Consider the following 14,014-nt stretch of genomic DNA (forward strand, 5'->3'; position numbering starts at 1 on the left):
GTGACACAATCATATAGAAAGACATTCTGGTATGACGCTATTCTAGGAAGGTGTGATGTGGTTTTAATATAAAGACATAAGGTTCCAAATTGGAGAACTATCTCCTAACCATTTGTCTTTACATAGAGCGGGGCCTCATTTATCTGAGCGGATGCCAGGTGAGGTGAGGCGATTCCCCGTACTTTGACGGGTAAGCGGTTTTTGTTCGCTTCTTTTATGAATATAATTTAGTTCACTGTAAAAGTTACATGTTCTAAGTGGATCGATGAATACTTTGGTCAGTTGTTAAATATGACTGTATATTGATAAAGCAGGTTTCTAAATATAATTATTTAGACTGAGTATACTTCTCTATTTTCCTTTCTCTTTAGGATTCGAAAGAATACTCCTGAAAAATTTAAGGAGAGTATTTGAGAAATCCTTATTTCAAGTAGGTTATATAATTTATTTCACTGGTGTGTTTTACTTATTTTGGATCACACTGACATATACAGCAGTAGCATAAGTTCACGAAGGTCCTGACGAAAGCCTGATTATCATTTAATCTTTAGGCTGAAACATGTAGACCCCCTGTTTTCTTGGACTCGAGCAGTTATTTTGTTAAAACTGCCTCTACACTGGTTTTAACTTTGTCACTCGGACAGATACTATTAAAGCATTTTTTCTGTCCCAGTAGATGATTTTAACTTTATCACTTTTTCACTTTTTTTGCACTGCTTCCATCACCACCATTAATACACAAGATAGCTACATTAAGAACTAGGGCAGACACCTCATCTTAGATGGATAGAGAGGTTTTGTTCAGCCTGTGGCCCTGATCTATTGGAGGGCTCAGAAAGGGCTATCTAATCCCAAATGATGTGGGCTGCTATTCTGGTGGCTGATGGGATTTATTATTAACAAGATAAGTGTTCCACTTGCTTTATCGTGTTTCTTGACCCTAGGTTTCTCTGTTGTTGTTATAGCTTATAGGTAATCAAGGGATTAGGAACCTAGTGGTCTCTAAATATTTTTCCCTTAAACCCCCGTTGATGTACCTTGACAATTCTTGATATATCTTGTTATTTACCATTAAAGGAGTTTCACCATGGGGAAAGATAATTTTGTCATAGAGAAACAAGAAGAACGTGTCTTATGCACAAACATCACATTTTCACATGTGGAGCCTTTCTACATGCTGAGAGTTTTGCATGCAAGTACTTATCGGACTCTTTGTGAATCGTTCAACAGTCCTAAATTTGCTCTACACGTAGCAAATTTCAATAGGAGCAAATTGCCAAACCAAGCGATTGTTACTGATACTGTTAGTGTTCAGCAGGGAAAAACAAAGCCTGCAAAATAAAAATATCAACTGAAACATAAAAGTCAGAAACAGACACGAATAAACAATCCCAATGGGTGTCCTGGAGCGAATTGGCCAAGACGACTGTACTTTATCAATGCTCTGCTACAACCTCCCACAATCCAACATAATCATTCTCCAAACGCTCTGCTACAACCTCCCACAATCCAACATAATCTTTCTCCAAACGGACTCATAATAACTTGAGCAACATACCCTCATGACCCCAGGAGCACGTAGAATGCATTGATGCCTTTTCAGAAGGACATGGCCATCTGGAGGGCTCATGCTTTTTGGGGAGGACATGGCTGCCTGGAGACCACCTGTCCCTGATTGAAGACCTGCGGCCTACCTGGTTCGTTGCTCAGTGTGGTGGGCCTCTTGACTCAGCTACTTCCCCACTGCACTGCAGCTGCTACTGGCACCCAGGTTCTACCCTTGTCAGGGTGCTAATGCTGACCACTCTGGAAGAGAAGGGTTGTAACAAGGGGCTTTGAGTAACCCTGAAGGGCTTCATCAGAGTGACAGAAGCTGTGCACCTCGCTCTCCCTCCCGACCTGCACACGCCTTCTAGCCCTGGCGGCCCTCGTGGGCACCTCCACTGCCAGAAATCGGCACTGAGGAGCCCCTCTGCTGGACTGCAGATTCAGGGCACTGCAGACCCTGTAAGAAAGGCACTAATGGATCCCTTAGCTGTGGACACTTAATTTCCACGATTTGCAAGCCCTGGTGTGGGTGCATTTTTGGGCACAATTGATCGAGCTGCCGCTGAGCGGCTCACTGACTCCCATCAGCGTGGAGTGGGCCTCCCTGTCACCCACTGAGGTCCCTTGCTATGAGTGTCCCCACCTCAGACTGGGGCTGGGGTGACCGCTCTGCCCTACTGTGCGATCCTGATCTAAGCTGTTACGACAGTGTAGATGTGTGCTCGCTTGGATCCTGAGGGGGCACCTGGCGAGCATGATCACTGTGACAACTGGCTGTGGGCCTACTAGTCTTTCTCACCATCTCATGAACAGAACTCTCCAAAATCCATTGTTTCAGAGGGAAGACTCTTCAGTTTCTTAATTGGCCTCACAACACCTTAATACAGCAGATTGTACATTCGAACCTTTTTAAATAATAATCAGATCTGTGCTAATGCAGCTTGAATAGCACTTTCCACTTGGATATGGTGCATGAAACTAGTAAATAGAACCGGCACTTCATAACGCCGTTGCATGTAATCTACTCTACCCTACATGCTATTCTGCCGTTGCATGTAACCTACTCTACTCTACATGCTACTTCCATTGGTGCATACTTGCCCATTGCCCATCGCATGTCAGTGTGGGTAAAACAGATAATATACAGCCAAGACTTACGTTCAAGAACAAAAGACCACAGAGGGGTAACATGCCTAATGAGTCCGAAAAAACCTCTGGGGCCACCAAACATTCATGTCCTCAAGTTGGAGATGCAGGGTTGCTTGAAATACATTTGTAAAAAAATTGACACTCTTACCTCTTGAGAGGATCTTATGCAAAACAGCTTGGATAGATTTGCCACAAAAGTGTCAGAAGCGGAGTAACGCTTATCTGAACTCCAAGATTGCTCTGTAACACACTCAAAAACGGTATAACAACTGGAGAAACAACTGTAGGCTGTCCACGCTAAAAACAAGGACTTGGAGGCGGGTTTGTGCAGTAATATTCTGCATATCATTGAACTCTTCGTATCATTGGTCGGCCCGAGCCCTCCAATTTGGGCAAAATGGAAGTGCATGTAGAAGAACTGCTCACAACCATCTTTGGAGCTGAAATCCCCTCTCCTGTAATTTTGATAGAGCATGCACAAAGATCCCTCAATGCACACACTCACCAGGGGCACCCCCAGAACCCATCATTGCACATTTCTTGAACTACAGAGATTTGGACACTGTGCTGAGCCTGGTTCTGGAGTAGTGGGATGTAAACTTTGAAGGAAGCGGTGTTTCTTCCTTTTCAGATTACATCTTGTCTGTTCAAGAGGCGTTCAGGGCCTTCACACCCCCTAAGACTGCAATAAATAGGCCTTGATAATGCTATCCTTTATCCAGATGCATTGCACATTATATATAATGGGATACCAGTCTTCTGTAATGTTCCTAAAACTACACTCTCTGATCTGAAAAAGAGCATTCCCAATAACTCACAACACAATGAAACCCCTTCGCAGTGCAGTGACTCTCCAACCAGGAATGATGACACATAACTCCAGCTTCAGTTGGTATCAGAATTGTATGAAAGATGTAAGGACTCTTGTAGCCCAGCTTTCAGTAACCACAATTGTGTTTTGAATGCCAGCATATGTCAAATAAGATTATCCTAGAGTGATAGTTATTCCAGTACATCTACTTTACTCTTTGCAAAGCCCTTAAGGCTTATAACCAGGGCCTTTGCATCTCCATAAATTCAGGCATATTGCACTCAATCTAAAACACTCTCTGATAACTAGACATGCAACTAAAATGGTTAAAGAATAATTATGTGCGAGCATACAATCCTGCTGTTTCAGATCTGCATCACTGAGTCCCACTTAAGTTCCAAGAGGAGGTGGATTGTAAGGTGAAGCTACTGGGTAAATACTCTAGAGCTATTCATTATGAGGAGGGTCAGGTCCCCAGTTCCCCTCTAGAAAGACTACTAAACCACTCACTCATGCGCCTCTAGAGATATACATTGTACAGTAGGGTGAAGACAAACTCTAAATCACAACATCTTATCTAGCTTCTCTGACTACTGCACTACATTATATCAGGGGAATGCGGGGATAGCTAGTCTTCTGCTAATGAATGCCTGGTAGACGTTACCCTTGCATGGTTTGAAATACATGAAAAGAACCTCTTCACTTGCCCGTCATAGAAGAAGAGATCGGTGAAGTTGTCAAGTCATTGGCAGGTGAGAAGGACCCTGGTTAAGAAGCGCTAACATCTGAATTTTATACTCAGCCATCCTAACTCCTAGAATTTTGGAGGTCTTCCTTGAGGTCTGAACTGTTGATAGCACCCTATTGCCCCACAACATTGCAGGAAATCATTATTACTGTCTTCTTGAAGCCAGGGTGACCAGCCAAACAATGTTCATCCTACTGCTTGCTTTCATTAAACAACCTTGATGCCAAAATCCTAGCTAAGATTCTATCAGAAAGGATTCAACCCCACATGATGGTCATTGTGTCATCTGAGCAATTAAGCGTCATACCTGACAGATCAACATCAGAGAATTTCCACATCTTTATGCTCTCTTTCAATAGTATAGTTATATTTGTGTATGGTGGTTATGTGGGGATGAGCCAATTCTTGAGTAGTCTCCTGAAGATAAGGTGGTTATCCGTGGATCTTATGTTCGGGAATAAAGAGTTCCATAGTTTGGCTGCTTGAACAAAGAAGGATGGGCCAACCATGGTTTTTTTCTTGTATGGTAGGATTTTGAGGCGAGGTGCCACTCTAGGCATAGGGCGGATCTATTAAAAACTAATGTAGCTGGGAAAGGTTTACGTAGGTCCATGTATTTCATGCTAATTTACAGCAAATGGCATTTTTTGTAATTGTTTATAGTTGAATCACAGCATATGAACACCTTTGTTTCTGATCAAGAAGTTTGATTTTGTTCACATCTAATTCCCTATACCATTGTTTTTATGGTTTAAATCTTTTATTGACATTTTCAAAGATAACCAACAAGTACAGCAGCAGGTTTTAGTCTGCAGGGGCGCAAAACCACTGAGGGGCGATACAAACATAATTCCGTGCTGTAATTGATGCAAACACAAAAAGCAGAAAGAAAAAAGAAAACAGCAGAAAACCCAACCTCCCAACTCCCCCCTCCCTTACCCACTCAACCTCATGTGATACCAAGACCATTGTGTGGATGTGAAGATGCTCAGCGTTCTGTAGGCTTCTCCGGCCGGGGGGCCTCTAGGAGACGTAGGAGTCTAAGATATTTGGGGCATGTCAACTCGTGAATTTCCTGCGATAGCAGTGACACAAACTATACCATTGTTTTTAAAGGTGAATTTAGATGTTTGTTCATATAACTACTCTCTATATTCTCCCAGGAGTCTCTGGGATCAATACACAATATTTCTGAGCCGTAAGGCATCAGGGTGCTGTAAGTAATGGGGCAAGAGAATATCCCTTTTCCATATTCATAATTACATTTACCTAATGCTCCTGATGACAACAAAGCACTAATTTTAAGGAATTCACTTTAGATCCCTTGTGAAATACAAACCTAAATTCTTACAAGTTTACTTCCTGCACTTCCTTCTCTGTAAAGTGATTTGCTTTACAATAGTTACACAGTTTACTTTGCAATCCCACTTCATTGTAATCTCATGATATCAGGACATCTGCACACAATAGACCGAGAATATGTACTCCCCAAATTGTTAAAGAAAAATAATGTATTTGTTTTACGGCTGATGGTAAATCAGCCAGATATAACCCATGTCATTGTGTATTTCAATTGTCAATAGTGAGGGCACATCAACATTCTAAATTGCCTCTACCTGAGGGCTCCATGGGAGAGGCTAACCAGGGGAAAGGAAGAGGGGTGGGAGAAAGGAAGAGACCAAGTGATAATATAATACATCTCCCTCCCCAAAGGAAGTACAGGGAGAAGAGGAAAGCAAGGAGGAGAGAGAGTTAGACCAGGATGAAGAAAAGAGAGAGAAAGAAAGAAAGAAAAAAGTACAAGGGGACAGAAAAGTACACAAGAAGTGAAAAACAATAACTAGCAACAAAACTACAAGGAAAATGCAGTTACAATGTCTCATAACATTCACAAGAGATACGAAAAGCAAAAAATTGAAAAAACAGCTGCCATTAAACTAGGTTTTTTACGAAATCCTTCTGCCACCTGAGAGGACACAGAGGTCTAAAGACCTTTTTCTCTATCCCTGTACCACACTGAGTTTCAACTGATTCCTCCTCCCTTCTCTCGGAGGGAATAAGATTAAGGGGCATTCAGTAACTCTGTCTGTGCTCGACATTTTACCATTTTCCAGAACCACTACATTGTTTTTGGCATGCTTTATGTTCTCTGGTTCATAGAATCTATCCCCTTTGCTGCTTGCCACGTGGGGCTTCCTTATAAGTACCCACTGCCCTGTTTTCCAAAACTTCCTTTTGGCACCCCACTTCTTGTCGTAAGTGTTTTTGTGCACCTTTTGTTGAATTTCCACCGTTCTTCCCGCTTCCTCAGGATCAAAGGTGATCATCTTTTTCTTGAACAGCCAACTGGGAGAAAACTTGGATCCAGCCTTTCTCCCCCTCAATATTTCAAATGGAGACATACCAGTTATGGCATTGGGGGTAGTGTGGTATGACCATAACATGTCTCTCACAGTACACTCTATGGTTTTCCCTAAGGCCACCGCCAACTGAATGAACTCTTTCAACATTCTATTAGCCCTTTCAACTTTGCCGTTGGCCTTGGGGCAATACAAAGGTGTACACAGAAAGATCTTAAAGAAAGTCTCTCATTTCTTCAGACACTAATTGGACACCATTGTCTGTGATGATAGTCTTGGCGATGCCCTCCCTGGAGAATAGCTCAGTTACGAAATTAGTGAGGGTCTTAGTATTAACAATACTGACAAATGTGTGATATATCTAGTGTGAGAAATAATCAATAAATACAATAAGGTTATTTCCCTGGGGACCCATGGCCTGTAGAGGTCCTGTAATGTCCAGATCCAATTTGTCCCACGGGACCGTTGGCTCTTCTACAGGGATGTGGGGTGCACGCCTGATACACTTTGTTTTGTCACTAAGACTACATGCCTGATAATCTCGGACTTTCTCTTCCACGAGGTGTTCCATGAAGGGGAACAATGTGGTGATCTGGTATACATTCCTCCGCCTGGGACGACTCCTGGTGGCCCCCCGCCCTGGGCACCGCACCCAAACCGACAGACCACGCACGCAACCTGGGTTTCATCCTGGACTCCTCCCTCTCCATGATCAGGCAAGTCAACGCCGTCTCCTCATCGTGCTTCAACATCCTGCGCATGCTTCGGAAGATCTTCTGGTGGATCCCCACAGAGACCAGGAAGACCGTCACCCAGGCCCTCGTCACCAGCCGACTGGACTACGGCAACGCACTCTACGCCGGAACCACCGCCAAGATCCAGAAGAGACTCCAGCGCATCCAGAACGCCTCAGCCAGACTCATCCTCGACATCCCACGTCACAGCCACATCTCCGGACATCTAAGAGACCTGCACTGGCTCCCGGTCAACAAGAGAATCACCTTCCGCCTCCTTACCCACGCACACAAAGCTCTCCAAGACCAAGGCCCGAGCTACCTCAACAACCGAATCAACTTCTACGCTCCCAAACGCCACCTCCGATCCGCCAGCCACGCCCTCGCCACCGTCCCACGCATCCGCAGAACCACTGCTGGAGGAAGGTCCTTCTCCTACCTGGCCGCCAAGACCTGGAACTCCCTCCCGGCCGACCTGCGCCTGACCCAAGACCACCTCTCCTTCAGGAAGAAGCTCAAGACCTGGCTGTTCGAGCAGTAGCGGCACCCCCCCCCCCCCCCAAGCGCCTCGAGACCCTACGGGTAGGTAGCGCGCTCTATAAATTTCTTTGATTGATTGATTGATTCCAATGACATGGTGCTATGTCATTGGAATGTGGAATGTACTGATGAAGCTGTAGTGGAGAGATTCCATGTGAGACAGTTACTCTGGGACTGCAGCAGCTGTGGCTAATAAACCTATCAGTTGAAGTATCCAACTCTCTTACTCTTTACTATACTATACTTCACTACAATTTGGCGACTTTTTAGCCACAGCAAAGGATCCACGCATCAAGCAACATTCATTTACAGAAGAAATCAAGAAAAGGAAGTCAGCCCAGAGAACAAGACATCGCACCCAAAAGAAAAGTCAGGCTTGTATATTTGAAATTATACTTGACAAGTAAGCGCGAGATTGTCAACTTCTACTAAGCGCAGAGAAGTTAAAGAAGAAATTATAAAGTTTTTCTCAAAGACTTAAAGCTATTTACAAAACTTAAAAGAATTTTTTTTGTATTTGGAATATTTCAAGCAAATTAACTCTCCGCATTTAAAAAGTATCGATTTATTCAGGTCTTTGTGGAAAAGAAGAGTAGTTATCATTAATTCTCTACGTTTAATGAAAGTGACAGTCTGGAGTATCTAAGACAGCGCTCGAGCAAGGCATCACGCAATATATATTGAAACTCAAATTAACAATCAGTAATGAGGAGTTTAGTATAAACGTGTGATTCGTCTGTGAGAAACACGAAGCAGTGAGAAACACGAAGCAGTCATTAAATGGAGGTTTGAATGTAAACATCTCGTCCGTGCATTTCCAAGCGCGAGGTAGCCTTTGTTCAAAGCAGCGAGGGAAGCGCGTGATTAACATCATTCTTCTACAAGCACGAGATTAGCTTCGTTTCAACCGCGCGCTAATGTCAAGCCCATCATCTAGATTCACCAATGTGTGAAGGGAAATCCAAAGTGGTTTCTGTAAAGTGAAAATAAATCAAGCCTTGTGTCTACTGAAGCGTGAAGGGATACGCTACACAAACAGCTTTTGGTGCGAATGTCAAGGAAACGAATGGATTTGAGTTCGTTCATGCGCGTTAAGGCTAACACGGAAGCCTAATTAAAGTTGTTTTCAGCGCGCATGTGTACAACACGGAAAGAATTGTATCTTTAGTACAGTAGAAGAGAAGAATTACTCACTTTTATTTCTTCTGCCTTCAACCAGGGCATAACAAAGTGTGTCCTTTTTGTTTTACTGGTCCAAACCGAATAAAAAAAAAAAAGAAGCGAATTGAAGACAGAAGAAGAATGAACACAGAAGAAGGACCAACAAAAATTTCACAACAACTAGAATGTTGACTGTATTTTTTTTTCTTTAAGGAAGCAAAAAGGAAGTTGCTTTGTGTAAGACTCAAAGACACATACTGGGTATTTTAAACTCAAAATAAATTCGATACCAAAGAAAAGAATAACAAGAACAATTTTTTTAATTATTCTTTTCACATTCCTTTTATATATATATATATATTTTTCTCTCCAACAAGGAATTAAGGATACATCGGGAGCAACACAACAAAAATGTACTAATGTGCATAAAATATTAAAGAACTTTTTGAAAAGAAAGTGCACGTCCGTGATGTGCACACGTTGGGGCATATGACATTATTTATTTTATTTTTTTTTATGTATTTTGAAATGGGAAAAAAAATGTATTCTCATTTTAAGAAATATTTAATTGCCTTAATTTAGTAATTTAGGTAAAATTTATATCTTATTCACAAATTGGATAGTGATACTGTAAAAAATAATAACGCAATGGCAAATATGCAAAATGTTGGTGCTCCACCTCCTTTTCTTCAAACTCCTGGAGATCCACCTGTACCGTGGAGAAATTGGTATAGGGCTTTTACAAAGTATTTAGGAGCTATAGGTGGTAATAGATATCGACCTGAACGTAAGAGGTTTCTGTTGGAACACAATTTGGGATTCGAGGGTCAATCTATTTATGAACATCTTCCACCTTATGTCGCTCCCCCGGGTCATGAGGATTTGGATGAATTTGAATTAGCTGTAAAGAAATTAGAAAAACAATTTGATGTTCAACCCAGTTTAATCGTTAATAGACATAAGTTTTTCACAAGAGAGCAGTTGCAGGATGAGTCTATAGATACATATGTAGCAGTGTTACGTATGTTGGCTGCTGAATGTGAATTTGAAAACTTTACAGACCAGCTCATACGAGATCAAATTGTAGTGCGTTGTTGGGATGAAAAGGTACAAGAGAAACTTCTTACCTTGAGAAATCCAAATCTGATTGAAACTATAGACATAGTAAAGGGGATAGAGGTGTCACGGAAGGCACTTAGGGAACTTACTCGCAAAGAAACTAGTGGTGTGTCTGTGGTTAAAGAAAGCATTATGGCAAAACAAAATATGAATGAGAGTACAGTTTCCAAACAAAATAGTAATTTTTAAAAATATACAAAGAAAAAAGAGTCAAAGAATAATTTTTATGCAACAAAAGAGTATTTGTTTTAGATGAAGTAATAATAGACATGGACTTAACAGCAGACCATGTCCGGCAAAAAATGTGAAGTGCAAAATGTGTAACAAAATTGGACATTTTGCAAAAGTTTGTCAGACGCCTAGAGACAGAATTAATGCAATGCAAGATGGAGATGTATCTGATAGTTCAGATGAGGAACAAAACTGCACAAGAGGAGTCAGTGTCAGTGTGGGAGGGTATGCTCAGACGTGAGTCCCTTGCTCATTGCACCATCAGGATTCAGGCAAGCCGGGCCGACGAAGGCTGTGATGCCAGAAACCGGTCCCCGGAAGCTTGTTTCCTTCCCAGTATAAGAATTGGCTTGGTATTTTGGTTTGCCCTGTTCCCATCATGCACTGGGACAGGTACAGACTAATTTGCATGTAGCCTGGTTCTGAGCTGGGATGGTGCAGTGAGCTAAAAAACGGTGATGGATTAAAACCATGATCTCTTGACTTGGTAAGAGTATTCTGCATCATTCAGAAACTATGTCCATCACCACCCCCTTTTTCCCAAGAGGAGTCAGAGACATGATTGTTGTAGTACAAGATGAGGAGACTGATTGTGTAGATACGTATGAACACATTGAGGTAGATGGCAAAAATCTTAGAATTCTCATTGATTCTGGTGCTAGGATGACGATGATTACTGATGAGTTGTATGATGAAGTATGGGGTAAACACAAGTTGTTTCCTCCAGATAGGAACCCAGTCACGTATGATGGAAGAAAAATTGAGTTGTCAGGATATTTTGAGTGTCAATTAAAATTCAAGGATCGTAGCATTTTTGGAAAAGTATATGTGGCCAAGAAAGGTTTAAATATTCTGGGATGGTATCACCAGGGTCTTTTTGGGATGACGCTCAGATCCGGGAGAGATGTACAAGTTTCATTAGTGACTGATTGTGAGGAAAATAGAGAGGCTGTTGCAAGAAGTGAGAATAACATCAAATGGGTTCAGAAGTTTCCTACTGTATTTGGTGACAAGATAGGCAAAATCAATGGTTTCAAACACAAGATTAAGGTTAAAGAGGGTGTTACCCCTGTGAAACACAAATTGAGAAATGTACCTTTCAGTGTACGTGAAGACTTGGACAACATTCTAAAAAAAATGTGTGATGATGGTGTAATAGAGCCAATAGAATCATCCTTATGGTTAAGTCCATTGGTTATCGCAAGAAAAAAAAATGGGCAATTGAGAGTGTGTGTTGACTTAAGGTGTCTCAAAAAGGTAATTTGGGTTGATTCACACCCTTTGCCCAGGATTGACGATATTATAAGTACATTTTCAGGTTCTAGGTTATTCTCAAAAATTGACCTAGCATCTGCATATCATCAAGTGGTACTTGAGGAATCTTCACGCCATTTAACAGCTTTTATTTCTCCTATGGGTTCCTACCAATTTAAGAGAATGCCTTTCGGTCTTGCATCGGCTGCGGCTGTTTTTCAACGTGTGTTGGAGAATGTACTGAAAGGTATTGATGGGGTAGTGACTTTCCAGGACGACATTTTAATAGCGGGGAAAGATCAGATTAGTCATGACAAACGTATGAATGATGTATTAGAGAGATTAAAAAAGTTTGGTATTGTGGCCAATCGGGGTAAATGTGAGTTTTCAAAGAGTAAAATTGAATACCTAGGTCATGTAATTTCGGAAAAAGGGGTGGAACCTAGACCTGGTTTAGTAGATGCCATCACTAAAGCGCCTACGCCTAAGTCAAAAGAGAATGTGGCCTCTTGGGAAGAGAAATGTCAAGTGGAATTTGAAGGGTTGAAAAAAGAAATCATTTCTGCCGGAGTCCTTGCACCTTTTGAACCTTCTTAAGAATGCATTATTACTGTGGATGCCAGCAATGACGGTCTTGGTGCTACCATTGCTCAGATGAAAGGGAAAACTGAAGTAACAATTGGGTTTGCATCAAGATCATTGAGGTTGAATGAAAAGATTTTCTCTGTTATTGAAAAAGAACTATTGAGTTGTTGTTGGGCTGTGGAAAGATTTAAATGTTTTATTTGGGGAAGGAAATTTGTACTCAAAACTGATCACAAACCTTTGGTTAGCATTCTAAGTGGGACTGTAATTAAAGATCACACCCCTAGAATAGCAAGGTTGAGCTCAAAACTTTTGCAGTATAACTTTTCAATTGAATACATTCCAGGCGGTAGAAACATAAGGGCAGATTATTTATCTCGTTCACCCCTAAGTTTCACTGATTATCAAGAGAATTGTGAGGAAATCGATGAAGAGTGTTTAATTGCATGTATCGATATTTGTCATGACACCACTTTTAATGAACGTGAATGGTTAGATGAATCTTCAAAAGATATGGAACTGGATAGTGTTAGGGAGTACGTCATGAGTGGGTGGCCTAAAGAGAAAAATCTGGCTCAAAATTTACAACCTTATTTCAAAGTGGCAGACGAACTATCCTTTGAAGATAAGGGGATGCTTGTACGGGGTGATAAGTTCATTCCACCAGTATCATTAAGGGAAAGGATTATTTCTTATGGTCATGAGGGTCATTTGGGTCAGCCTATAACCAAAAGGAAAATTAGAGACAGCTATTGGTGGCCCGGAATGGACTCTGCCATTGTAGCAAGTGTGCGGGGATGTGTTATCTGTGCTTCTAGTGACAAAGGTCTTAAGACAAAAGTAGTTCCATTACAACCTGTTTAATTACCTAACACGGTTTGGTCAAAGATCGCCATAGATTTTATAGGTCCTTTTGGTTCGCTTCCACGTAAATTAAGATTTGCTATTGTAGTGGTAGATTATTACAGCAAATGGTGGGAAGTGAAATTTGTAGAGGAACCTAATACTGTTAGCGTTGTCAAGTTCTTGAAAGGCCTGTTTTTAAGGGAAGGTTTTCCCAAAGAAATTGTATCGGACAACGGTGTCCAATTTGTTTCTAAGGAAATGAAGAGTTTCCTTAGTAACAATGCTATCAGACAAAAATGTGTTGCCTTATACCATCCACAAGCCAATGGTCTGGTAGAAAAAATGAATCGCACATTAGTTGAGTGTATACAATGGGCAATTCAAAACAAGTTTGATGTTTGCAACTCTGTTGAAGAAATGCTGTGGTCACATAGATGTTGTCCAAATGCTGTAACAGGTATCACACCATTTGAATTGTTGCGAGGACGTCCACCTGCCTCAAAGTTGTGCCCTGCTTGGTTGAGAGAGTGTCAACACAAAAGTGATCATTTGTTAAATATGGACAAAATTGTAAGACCAAAAGTTGAAGTTTTTCAAAGTAAAATGAAAAATCATTACGATACTACCCACAGAGTTAGGCCTGTTGAAAGTAAACTATGTGTAGGAGATTGGGTTCGCATTAAGGACCCTAATCATGTTCCAAAGGGAATGTCTAAATTTAAACCTGCTGTCAGAGTTGAGGTTGTGACTAGGAATGCAGTGAAAACTAGCAGAAATGAATGGTGGAACAGGGGACGGGTGGTGAAGGTGGATTGTCATGATGCTCTTTCAAATGATACTTGTCTTTCACCCAAACCGTTTTTGCATTCTCATGTTCCTTCATCCATCTCTTCTGACATTGTTGGTTCTGAATCCAAGGGTTCATCTT

The 14,014-nt window shown here is 41.4% G+C and overlaps 1 long non-coding RNA gene across 1 annotated transcript in view; it reads left to right on the plus strand.

Annotated features, from left to right (window-relative positions):
* Positions 1 to 369: 369 nt before the first annotated feature.
* Positions 370 to 14,014, plus strand: part of LOC146813004 (uncharacterized) — a 132,511-nt gene continuing 118,866 nt past the window's right edge. Inside the window, exon 1 of the long non-coding RNA XR_014966941.1 lies at positions 370 to 430. This is a non-coding gene — a long non-coding RNA (uncharacterized LOC146813004). The remainder of the gene's footprint in view (positions 431 to 14,014) is intronic.

Source organism: Triturus cristatus, chromosome 7, assembly GCF_964204655.1.
Source record: "Triturus cristatus chromosome 7, aTriCri1.1, whole genome shotgun sequence".
Classification (NCBI taxonomy): Eukaryota; Metazoa; Chordata; class Amphibia; order Caudata; family Salamandridae; genus Triturus; species Triturus cristatus.